Below are 12,944 nucleotides of genomic sequence, written 5' to 3'. Positions count from 1 at the left end.
TAATCTGTTTACCCTCCAGGGTTGGTTTTTCATGGGACTCAGCAAGGGATCCCACCTCCACCGCCTCAAGGGTAGTGTCCTGGAGCGTGAGACATTGGATCGGGGATACAACTGGGGAGAATGACCAGTACCTCATCCAGGCGGCCTCACCTGCTATGCTGAACAGGGGCCTTGCGGGGGTATGGGAAGATTGGAAAGGATAGACAAGGAAGAGGGAAGGAAGCGGCCGTGGCCTTAAGTTAGGTACCATCCCGGCATTTGCCTGGAGAAGGGGGGAACTACGGGAAACAACTTTCAGGATGACTGAGGTGGGAATCGGACCACCTCTACTCACTTGACCTCCCGAGGCTAAGTGGACCCCGTTCCAGCCCTCGTACCACTTTTCAAATTTCTTGTCAGAGCTGGAAATCGAACCCGAGCTTCGGGGGTGGCAGCTAAGCACACTAACCACTGCACCACAGAGGCGGACGGAAGGCTTATTACTGAACAGTAAGTACCGATAGGTAAAATGATGACTGTAATGGACCCGTTTAATTAGAACGTCCGTAAAATAATATTACTACTACTACTACTACTACTACTACTACTACTACTACTAATAATAATAATAATAATAATAATAATAATAATAATAATAATAATATCTTTACGTTCCACTAACTAATTTTCACGGTTTTCGGAGACGCTGAAATGCCAGAATTTTTTATCGCGGTATTTTTTAATGCAGCCGCCTCTGTGGTGTAGTGGTTAGCGTGATTAGCTGCCACCCCCGGAGGTCCGGGTTCGATTCCCGGCTCTGCCACGAAATTTGAAAAGTGGTACGAGGGCTGGAACGGAGTCCACTCAGCCTCGGGAGGTCAACTGAGTAGAGGTGGGTTCAATTCCCACCTCAGCCATCCTCGAAGTGGTTTTCCGTGGTTTCCCACTTCACCTCCAGGAGAATGCCGGGATGGTACCTAACTTAAGGCCACGGCCGCTTCCTTCCCTCATCCTTGCCTATCCCTTCCAATCTTCCCTTCCCCCTACAAGGCCCCTGTTCAGCATAGCAGGTGAGGCCGCCTGGGCGAGGTACTGGTCATACTCCCCGGTTGTATCCCCCGACCAAGAGTCTGAAGCTCCAGGACACTGCCCTTGAGGCGGTAGAGGTGGGATCCCTCGCTGAGTCCGAGGGAAAAGCCGAACCTGGAGGGTAAACAGATGATGATGATGATGATGATGATTTTTTAATGCAAATAAATCTACAGACACGAGACTGACGTATTTGAGCACCTTCAAATACCACCGGACTGAGCCAAGACCAAGCCTCCCAAGTTGGGTTCAGAAGGCCAGCACTTTACGCAGTGCTGCACCAGTCATCTTGCCGGGCTGAGTGGCTCAGACGGTTGAGGCACTGGCCTTCTGAGTCTAGTCTTGACAAGGTGCTCAAATACGTCAGCCTTGTGTCAGTAGATTTACTGGTACGTGAAGAACTCGTATGGTACTAAATTCCTGCAAATCCGCGTCTCCGAAAACCGTGAAAAGTAGTTAGTGGGACGTAAAGCCAATGACATTATTATCATCATCTTACCTGCACAGTTCATAGGGGTATCTTACCTGGAGTTCCTCATAGGTACGTTATTAGAGCTTTCAGAGGACGCTCCGTTTCCACTACGCCGAAACATGTCGTTTTTACACGATGGTCCACCTCCTGATATAAGCCGCTTACTGCGTGATCATTTGGATCAGTCCTTTGGTCTATGGCGAATAGGACGACATGGACCCATCAATTGGCCCGCCAGATCTCCAATGGATATTACGGAAGACTGGATTCGGAGAAGTGATTTTCTTTTGTTAGTTGCTTTACGTCGCACCAACACAGAGAGGTATTATGGCGACAATCGGACAAGAAAGGCCTAGGAATGGTAAGAAAGTGGTCGTGGCCTTAATTAAGGTTCAACCCCCGCAATGCCTGGTGTGAACTTGGGAAACCACGGAAAACCATCTTCAGGGCTGCCGACATTGGGGTTCGAAGCCCCAATCTCCCGGATGCGAGCTCACAGCTGTGCACTCCTAACCGCATGGCCAACTCGCCGGTTACGGAGAAGTGAAGCCTGCAGAGTAGTCCAGGGAGGTCACTTGAACAACTGCTACGTGTTTCACATTGGTATGTCAGATGTTACACCATTTCTGCAGCGTATTGAGTTGGGAGTTCAGTTCTCAATCGATGTAGTATTTTGAGTCTCGATAGTTCGATATTCTCATAAATCCGAGCAGAAAAATTGAAGTACCAGTAACAAAAATTATAAATCTAGAGTTTCAGTTCGCGATTGCCTTGTACGTGGCGCAAGCTGAACACAACACACGGAAGACGTGCTTGTTAAAACGCTAGATATTGACCTTGAACACAGCATGGCAGTTCCTCATTCTACACTGTACTGGTTTGGGGTGTCTGTTGATGTGAATGTTTGATGTTTATACACAAAACCTGTTTGTCACACTTTGTCCTCTAGTGCTAACCACAGTACGAAGATACACCTGACTCATCGCAAAGAGACCTGGTTCTGGTCTTACGCATACTATCCTGTAGTAAACTACTGCGAGCGATGTAGGCACGGGTGAAGTACATTTCATCTTGTTTCCTCCTACACCACGCATATTTTACTATTTTCTTCCCTGCCTTTCAGCTCCTAATGACTTGTTAATAATAATACCGGTAATGTTATTTGCTTTACGTCCCACTAACTACTCTTACTGTTTCTGGAGGCGCTGAGGTGCTGTAATTTAGTCCCGCAGGAGTTCTTTTTACGCGCCAGTAAATCTACCGACACGAGGCTGACTTATTTGAGCATCTTCGAATACCACCGGACTGAGCCAAGATCGAGCCTGCCAAGTTGGGGTCAGAAGGCCAGCTCCTCAACCGTCTGAGCCACTCTGCCCGGCAGCAAAAAATGTTATTATTATTATTCTTATTATTATTATTATTATTATTATTATTATTATTACCGGGCGAGTTGGCCGTGCGGTTAGAGACGCATGGCTGAGAGCTTGCATCCCGGAGATAATGGGTTCGAATCCCACTGTCGGCAGCCCAGAAGATGGTTTTCCGTGGTTTCCCATTTGCCTGGTGTGAACATGAAAAACCACGGAAAATCATCTTTAAAGCTGCCGACAGAGGGATTCGAAGCCAGTACATCCCGAATATTGGATACTGTTCGAACTTTGGCGACTGCTATTATCAAGCTCGGTGATGATTTAAGAGTGGATTTCTGCCGCTGGTTAATTGATCAAGCACTCAATCCAGAATTTCTGTCAAGTGTATTAGTGACACATGAGGCAATTTTTATAGAAGGAGTGTTTAACATTTAGTATACCAAGGCAACCTCTAGCACCGGCTCTCAATTAATATCTGGATGGATGCAGTGGGAAGTCTGCCTTTGACCAATCGTCTTTTTATTAGCGTTATTTTGCTTTACGTCCCACATACTATTTATACCGTTTTCTGAGACGCTGAGGTGACGAAATTTCATATCTCATTTCATTTACGTGCCAGTATTTCTACGTCACGGGACTGACGTATGTGTGCCCCATCAAATATCATCAGACTGAGCCAAGATTGAACCTGCCAAGTTGGAGGTCGGAAGATAAGGACCTCAACGGTCTCAGACACTCAGACCGGTACCAATCACCTTACTTGCATAAATTTGATCGGTGTAGCTTTCCTTATGGTGACGATGGGACGGGAAAGGGCTAGTATCGGAAAGGAAGCGATCGTGGCATTCATGACGTTACAGCCCCAGCATTTGCCTGGTGTGAACATGGAAAACCACGGTAAACCACCTTTAGGGCTGCCGACAGAGGGTTTGGAACCCACTATATCCCACTCATGAGCTGTGGAATATCCCCATTCAATAGGACATGGCAGTTTCCAGCACCGGTTCTAATTAATATCAGGATGGGTGTAGTTGGAGGTCGGTTACATCTTTTTATTAATGTTATCTTGCTCCTGTACAGTAGATACAGTACGTTACTGGAGCTTTCAGAGGACGTGTCGCTTCGACTACGCCGAACCACGTGGATTTTACACGATGGTGCAGACATTTCCTCAACGGTAGACAGGACGATGTGGAATTATCAATTGGCCAGCCCTTATTCCAGTGGATTGTTATGCCTGGGGGGACATGAGAAACAAAGTATACCGAACTGAGGTAACCACTTCGGATGACCTCCGTGAACGTATATTTAAGCACCAGAGGATATTCTGAACCACAGTGGTGTCTTGGCTCGAATGACAAGTTGCTTTACGTCGCACCGACACAGATAGGTATTATAGCGATGACGGGGCAGGTAAGGGTTAGGAGTGGGAAGGAAGCAACCATGGCCTTAATTAAGGTACAGCCCCAGCATTTGCCTCGTGTGAAAATAGGAAACCACGGAAAACCATCTTCAGGGCTACCGACAGTGGGGTACGAACCCACTATCTCCCGAATACTGGATACTGGTAGCACTTAAGCGACTGCAGCTATCGAGCTCGGTGTACCAGTAAATATACCGACACGAGGCTGACGTATTTGAGCACCTTCAAATACCACTGCACGGGGCCAGGTTCGAACATGCGAAGTTGGAGTCAAAAGGCTGGCACCTCAACCGTTTTAGCCACTCAACCAGGCAGGAAGCACGAAATGTAGGTACGTTTAATTTACTTAGTTGTATAATATGTCCATTTTTCGTTTGAAACAAAACGTTCGATGTGCTTCGATAATTCAATTCTGATTCTACTCATATGGATATCCTATGCCATGCATTTGTTCGTTGGCGCAAGGAACTGTCTTCCTTCTTCTACTTTTACGCAATGCACAACGGGGATCGTACCGCATTTCACGTCCCGGCGTGCGTATCCCAACCAATAATTATATCACACGCTCGTACAGGTCGCGCACCGACACAGGTTTTCAGGTCATTTCCATACTCACTAGACCACAGGGCTGACGACCACAGATATCCCTATCCCCTAAAGGACGTAACAGCAAATGAACCAATATTAACGCTGAGAATTCAATACATCTCCAGGGTCCGAAACCGATAACTAGTGTTGTCTGAAACCCCTAAGACGGAAACTAAATACTAACAACAACAAACCAGTCTGGCGATAATGTAACGTAACATGTTGTAGACTGGTAGCCTTCAGCTGTTACAGTAGGTCAGTTGCTCGTAAACATAAAACCAGTTTGGCAAGTATATTACGTAACATCTCGTGGCATTAAATAGGGAGCGCTCACCTGTCACAGTAGTGCATTTGCTCTTAAACATAAACAGAACAGAAACCAGTTTGGCAGGGATGGCGCGTGACTTGCCTGTTATCAAAGGAAAGCTATTCATTCACAAGAACAAGGCATACTACCTATTCTAAAAACATCGTACCCCTTTGCTCTCGAAAATAACTTCCGAGGATTACTAAAAGTTTGATATATAGTGGTTCGTCACATCGTTCTCTATTGCTACAATAAATATCTGCACGTATACACCTAACACCCTGTATATGGGAGGAAACAAAACAAAGCCGCAAGTGTGAAGATTATTCATTTGAATTCAACCAAATGTAAGGCATCACTTTACACAATCGTGCGATATTTCAGTTAATTGTCTAATATTTTAAAACACCGTGAAAGAAGTTTCGTTTGGTATTTCAAACTATTGAACATGATCAAGATATTTTCCATAAGCCAAGAAGGAGTTCTTTCAGGATGAGTGAAATTGGGCATATACGATTCTGTGTGTCGATTGAGGAACCTAACTGAAATTTCAAGTCTGAATATGAGTGCGTGCATATTAATTGAATGTGGATTTATTTGAAGGAAATGTAATAGGTAAATATATCAGTGTATATTGGATGACGAACCGCAGAACATCAATAATTATGGAAACTATCATTATCAAGAATGTGGTTGTGGAGGTGATTGCAAGATCTATGTGGAACTCGCATGAACGGCAATGAATCTATGGAGGAATTGCTTATTGATCCTTTTCCTGATGTTACGATGGGGGACATCGATATGAATCACCCACGTGACATCACCATTTCAAACGCCAGATCTGCAATGATATCAAATGAATATTTGTCACTGCTGGTCGGCAATGTAATTTCAATATTCAGCACCTGGTGTGAAAAACGAAACCAGTATAAAAAGGTACATTTCTAAACTACATTATTTTGATGATGGCACTGCTATCTTCTAAGCAGCTAGAAAATACTCCTTAAATGTCCTCCACCTTCTAACGTTGTCAGAGATTGGTTAATTGCATACCATGCTGTATTTTTTCCAGGGAATTAAGCTGCTTTTGTGGATTAATTGACCGAAAAAGTGGCCGTGCAGTTAGGGTCGCGCTGCTGTGAGCTACCATACAGGAGACAGCGGTTTCAGACCCCACTGTCAGCAGCCCTGAAGATGGTTTACCGTGGTCTGCAATGCTAGGGCTGTACCTTCACTGAGGCCACGGCCGCTTCCTTCCCACTCCTAGCCCTTTCCTATGCCATCATTCGGATTAATTCCAAGGTCACGTTTCTATCCAGAAGTGATGTAAAGCATGCTCGTCAAAGTGGACCAAACATTCCTCTAGTGCCTTAACTAGGATGTTCACAAATAGACTAGTAGAATGTTGCTATTACTGAAATGCAATATGTGATAAGACATGTCGATTGTAATAAATAGTTATATGGAAAGTACAGTAGCTGTCATATTTATGCGACGGAAGTTGAGTTACTCCAACGTTGAGTAAAGCCATGTGTCGTAATTAGCAGAGAGAATGTTATGAGGTGTGGTGTAGGATGTGTTGAATATTGTTACGTGTTACGCGACGTTGAATGGAGTAGAACAGGAAACCCTGGAGAAACGCAATGATAACATTTTCAGTTGATGAAACGATGGAGCTCCGTGCAGTTAAACATAAAGACTGACAAATCCGGCAGCTATCAGATGAGAACATGATTCTAAAACGCTCATATAGGCAATGGTTGGAGCTGGAACATCATCTCGATCTATAACATGTTATGAGTGTAATGGAGTGATGGAATATCCACCTGAAACTTACCTGAACTATCCTCATCGGATACATGTGAGAATAGATAATGCTCGCAAATAACTCCCCTTTGGACACTTGTGACAAACCTGATTTATTGATTACTTATTTATCATTTATTATATACTTGGCATGATGACGGCCGGGTTGGCCTCCTCCTATGAAGTACACCTGAATAAAACCAAGTAGAGTCGACAAAGGTTACTGTGTCACAACAAAACATTCAAAATTTCTATGTCACCATGGATAACGACATTTGAATGTTCATGGCTGCAGCTGAAAGTTAATAGTTACTAATAGTCTTGTGGAACCAACTACATGAAAATTGTATGCGTAATATAATTTATTTATTATTTTCTCGCCTTTGTTATTTGCCGATCCATTAGGAATAAAAATGGAATAACATTTCTGATGTGGATTTATGATTGTAGCATGTGCAAGAAGAACTATATTTAGAATGACCCTGAACCCTCGATCGGTGGTCGTGACCTATCATTCAATTGCCTAATGATCATAATTATAACATATGTCTCGAGATAGGAGGTAAGCTTATGAATTAACATTTCTGTGGAAGTGGGCAGTGGGTAGAGATAACATAAATTCTGGCCGAGCAGGTACGCTTATTTGATTTCCCCTCGTTTTAATTTCTTGGCATGGATGATAGCGCTGCCCTTATCGTACCACGCTTATTGATGTGCTGTTTTGAAGTGACGAATTGGAATTCGGCTGATGCCCGTACCATCAATAAAAAATCCATCAGAGACACGTGTGTCACCTTGGAAAGACGCCTGGTGGCACGTCTTATTTTCTCCGGCTGAAATAATAACTTCTATAGGATAAACAGCGATGTATGGCCACATAATATTAAATATGTAAATGACGAAGTTCCACCACACAGAGTTTTACCAGTGTCTAAGTCTGAAATGAGTTCTTTATAATTTCTCTGCATACTAGTATCCTATGGTAAGAGTTTTCCATATTCATATTACTCCTGAACCACACAATCGATTTGGATAGTAGTTTGTTGATATAAAGTGCTTTCTATGCATGGAGGTTCAATGGAACCTTAAATTCACTAATAGATGCGTACGGACTGTTTGTATTGAAAGAGGATATGTGGATATTCAGGATAGGGTTTATTCGTACGTTTCTTGTTGGCTTCGCAGTATGAATATCAGTTAAAATTAGTTTAACTATGAGTTCGTCCAGATAATAAAATTCTGCTCGGGGGGCAATGTGATATTCATCATTTCTTTCATACCGTGAGCTACATTAATGTACATAGCAGACTGTAGGCACTCTGTCACAGTATATATGGAATTGTCTGCTAATTGATATTGGATGCTGCTTTGACAGGCAATATTCCGCATTGAGTTCTAATAAGGATAATAATGTATTAATAAACTGAGGTCGAAGGGCGCTCCTGGTACGGGCTACCATTTATTGCGGAGAACGGAGACCTCACGGAGTACTTTCTCTGGTTTTCCTCGTTATTACTACAAAACAAATGTATTATGCGCGTTGATTGGCAATGCGGTTTAAGATTTGGTTCATATAGTTTTCGAAAAACATATATATGGCAGCAAACTTCCCCTCTACACATCGTATTTTTCCTTTCAAATAGTGTCAGAGCTGTGTCGACTCGACAGCTGTGTGCACGTTAAGGCGGCCGCGCGCGAACATAGACTGAGCGTCAGTGATGTTTCTAACATCAGAACAGACCTAACAGTTCACACGTGAAATTTATGTACTAATTATTACGAAGATTTAGCTCTAGTAAAAAATATTCTGAACTGCCTAAAAACGAAATACACTCGATATCAGACACACTTACTTACATACATACTTATTACTTAGGGTCATACACTGAACTTAAAAAATCAACTATTTCAATCCCCTATTTCCATGGAAAAGAACCTATCAATTGCATTACAGTTTTTACAGATAAGAAGTAGAAAGTATGTACTGAAACACAGTGAAATAAACAAATACCAAAGTTAAAATCTGGTATTTAATTTAAAAATCAGAAATTAGTGAAAAATGGCCAATTCGGACGATGAAAATATATGAAAGTGAGCAAGAGCTCAACGAGTTGAATGATCTATTCCGTCGGCTTTCGGACATGATTTTCGTAATTTTCGTAGTCGAAACACACGAATGATATATTACGTCCATTTTTATAGATATATTCTTATAATACTCGACGAACACTTTATTCCCGTCTAGTTAAAATCTGTGTAGTATATTTCAAATCCATTCTTTAGGAGAACACATTAAGTCCAATTCGCGTGGTAAACAAAAACCGAAGTAGATACCGGACGCTTTTCGATAGACACCCTAGGTGCAATGTATTATCCGATAGTTTAATAACACCCAATTCCTTAAAATATTAACATATCGTTATAATTATACAAAGAAGTGATTACAGAATCTGCGACAGCGATTTTAGACTAAGGTTAAACAACGTACAACTAACTACATTAGAGGTTATTATGAGTGTTTTCCTTTCGCAGTAAAAACGACTCGTCCAAGACAAATCCCTTAAAGATATCATTTTGAATTTATTTATTACTAATAGCATTGTACAACCACTAGTAGTTTCAATGGTGATTGATTACATAAATTAAAATGGGACGAACTTAACCCCTAGTTTTCTGCAATTAGTTAGAATAGGCAGGCAGATACTTGAAGATCAAAAGACTACACTACAGCGCCTGACAACAAATTTGAAACGCCCAAAAAGGGAGGAAGAAATGAAATGGAACTTAACCTGTTGAGGAGGTATGCGTTGTTATTTCGTTGATTATAAAATTGAGTCAAATTTACAAAGAACTAGGCGGTACGAGCCCACTTATCAGTATGACGTTGCACTTCTCTGGCCTGGATGCATGCACTGATTTGGATGGGTATGGTGTCATAAAGCCATTGTATCCTTTCCTGAGGCAAGCTGACCTACAACTGTTGTAACTGGTCCTTGATATTCCGGATATTGGCACCGGGCCGTGATTGACGTCCGAGCTGGTTCCACACATGTTCTATCGGGGACAGATCTGGGGATCTTGTTGGCCACGGGAGCACCTCTAAATTATGCAGAGAGTTCATTGAGACACGTGCCATGTATGGACGAGCCTTTTCCTGTTGAAAAACGGCACCACGATATACCGTCGCATGAGGGGTAACACGTGGAGATGCAGGATGTCCGTGAGGTACCGTTGTGCCGTCAGAGTTCCCTCAATCACTACGATCCGTGACATGGAGTCATACCGAATGGCTCCCCACACCATGACGCCAGGAATAAGACCACTGTGCCTCTCCAAAACATTCGAAGAATAGGATCTCTCTCCAGGTTGCCGCCATACTCTCAGACGATGGTCATTCCGGGTAGTGCTGAACCGCGATTCATCACTGAACACAATGTGATGCCATTCATCAGCAGTCCAGGGTTCTCGGTCACGGCACCACTCCAAACGCAGTCGTTTGTGTTGTGGTGTAAATGGCAGCCTATATATGGGCCGGTAATTCCATAGTCCGGCTGTTGCTAGTTTCCGACTAATGGTGCGGGATGCTACAGAATGCTGCAGGGAGTCCATTACTTGTTCTGGAATGGCAGACGCAGATGTGAAGGGGTTACAATGTAATTGATGCACAAAACAGCGATCCTCTCTTGTGGTAGTCAGACGTTGTTGACCGGAAACTTGACGACGAGTATGCCTGCCCTGACGTTCCCATGCAATACAACATCGAGCCACTATCACATCCGAAGGTCCAACAAATTTGGATATGCACTATTCGAACAGCCGGACAAATGGAGACCGAAAATAAGGCCCCTTTCAAAAACTGCCAGGTGTGGATAACGCTATTTTACAAGATCACGCGGCATCTCTGTGTCCCTCACAGTGATCGCTCAACATGTGAAGTTGTTCACGCCCCTTATATACCCTTTTAGGACTGGTAACAACACTAAACACGATGAACACTAATGCACTATGATGGCCATTCTACCTGCCAGAGAATTACAACTATAATCACTTACATGGAATGTACGTGTACAAAGTTACATTGGCATCCAACCATTTCTCCTGGGCGCTTCAATTTTTTATCAGGCAGAGAATATTGTGGGTATATCGGTTTAGGAAGTCTCTTACATTTTGCGACTGACACTTCATAGACCACAGCAACTAAATGTCTTTAAATTTGTGAGGTATTTCTACTCACAGTCAGCAGGTATGAAGTAACAAAATGCGAATCATATTTGTTTTCATGTAAAGATGGATAACCTTCCCGAGTGTTGATCTGTGTACTGGGCTGAACAGCTCACACAGTACAGCTTAAGTTTGCGGGTTCGATCACAGCTACTCCCGGGGGTATTTGGAGGTGCTAAAATACGCCAGCCTCGTGTACGTAGATTTACGGGCACGTCAAAGAACTACTGCATCTAGGCGTCTGTGAAAAACTGTGAACGTCGTTAGAGTGGCATAACTCCAGTAACGTTTGTGTTATTTATCTGGGAGCATAATATTATTCGTTTCTTTATTGGAAGAGACACTAGAAATAACCGAAATATTATTCCCCTGATTCCATGTATGAATATTACACAAATTAAGAACGTAATTACTTTCACACAAGATACATAGTCTAATTCTGAAATCATAACGGCATACTGTTGCGAAGGTATTAGAAAATAAAATCCGTACAGAAAATGATCTTCAGATCTAAACTCAAACTGTGATGGACCATCAAAGCGATTGTTAAAACTGTAAATATTCCTTCCCCTACGTTCATCACCAGAGTAAAATATTATTACTATCTATTTTTGGTAAATGTTTAAAATTCAGTACCGGTCCCGTTGTGTAGGGGTAGCATACCTGCCTCTTACCCGGAAGACTTGGTTCTATTCCCGGCCAGGTCATGGATTTTTACCTGGATCTAAGGGCTGGTTCGACGTTCACTCAGCCTACGTGATTAACATTGATGAGCAATCTGACGGTGAGATAGCGGCCCCAGTTTAGAAATCCAGGAACAACGGCCGAAAGGATTCATTGTGCTGACCACACGACACCTCGTAATCTGCAGGAATTCGAGATGAGCAGCGGCCGCTTGGTAGGCCAAGACCCTTCAAGGCTGTAGTGCCATGGGATTAAGTTTGGTTTAAAATTCAGAAATAATAATAATAATAATAATAATAATAATAATAATAATAATAATAATAATAATAATAATAATAATAATAATAACGCGCTGTGGCCTCCGAAGTGGCCTGCTGCAGGTCATTCGAGTTGACACCATACAGGCGACCTGCGTGGCAGTGAGGATGGGCTCAACATAGGATGAATTCTAATCATGAAGACAGCACACACACCCATCGCCCGGGCCATCAGAATTAACCTATGAAGATCAAAATCCCCGAACCAGTCGGGAATCGCACCGGGGCTCCCTGGACCAAAGGCCAGCAGCACACTAAGGATTTAGCCATGGGGAAGAACTTTAAAAGTACCAATGTATGTCATTAACGCCTCAAAAATTTCGTATGCTGAATAGTGTTCCGATAAGTCCTCCCTTTGTAACATCTTTAACAAATTTCTCTTTATATTTCCAAGTACTCTTCATTCTGAAAATTCCAAATGGTATTGCGTTCATGATACTTTCTCTGAATTTCTATATATTTGTAAGCTCTCATCATTTCGTATTTCTAGACAAACAAAATTATCGTCTTCTAGGTAATATATTTTCCGAGTAAATCATCTGCTACCTGAAAAATCATTTCTCGACAACTACTTTCCAATTACGAGGGAAATTTACCATTTTCCCCGAATGGTCGTTCAACAAAACATTACTTCTCTAGGCCACTGATTTCCTGACTCTTGATTTTGTGGTAACGAATTAAGATGAGT

This window comes from Anabrus simplex, chromosome 2, assembly GCF_040414725.1.
Source record: "Anabrus simplex isolate iqAnaSimp1 chromosome 2, ASM4041472v1, whole genome shotgun sequence".
NCBI lineage: Eukaryota > Metazoa > Arthropoda > Insecta > Orthoptera > Tettigoniidae > Anabrus > Anabrus simplex.
The sequence above is the reverse complement of the archived record's forward strand: the minus strand, read 5'-3'. Positions refer to the sequence as shown.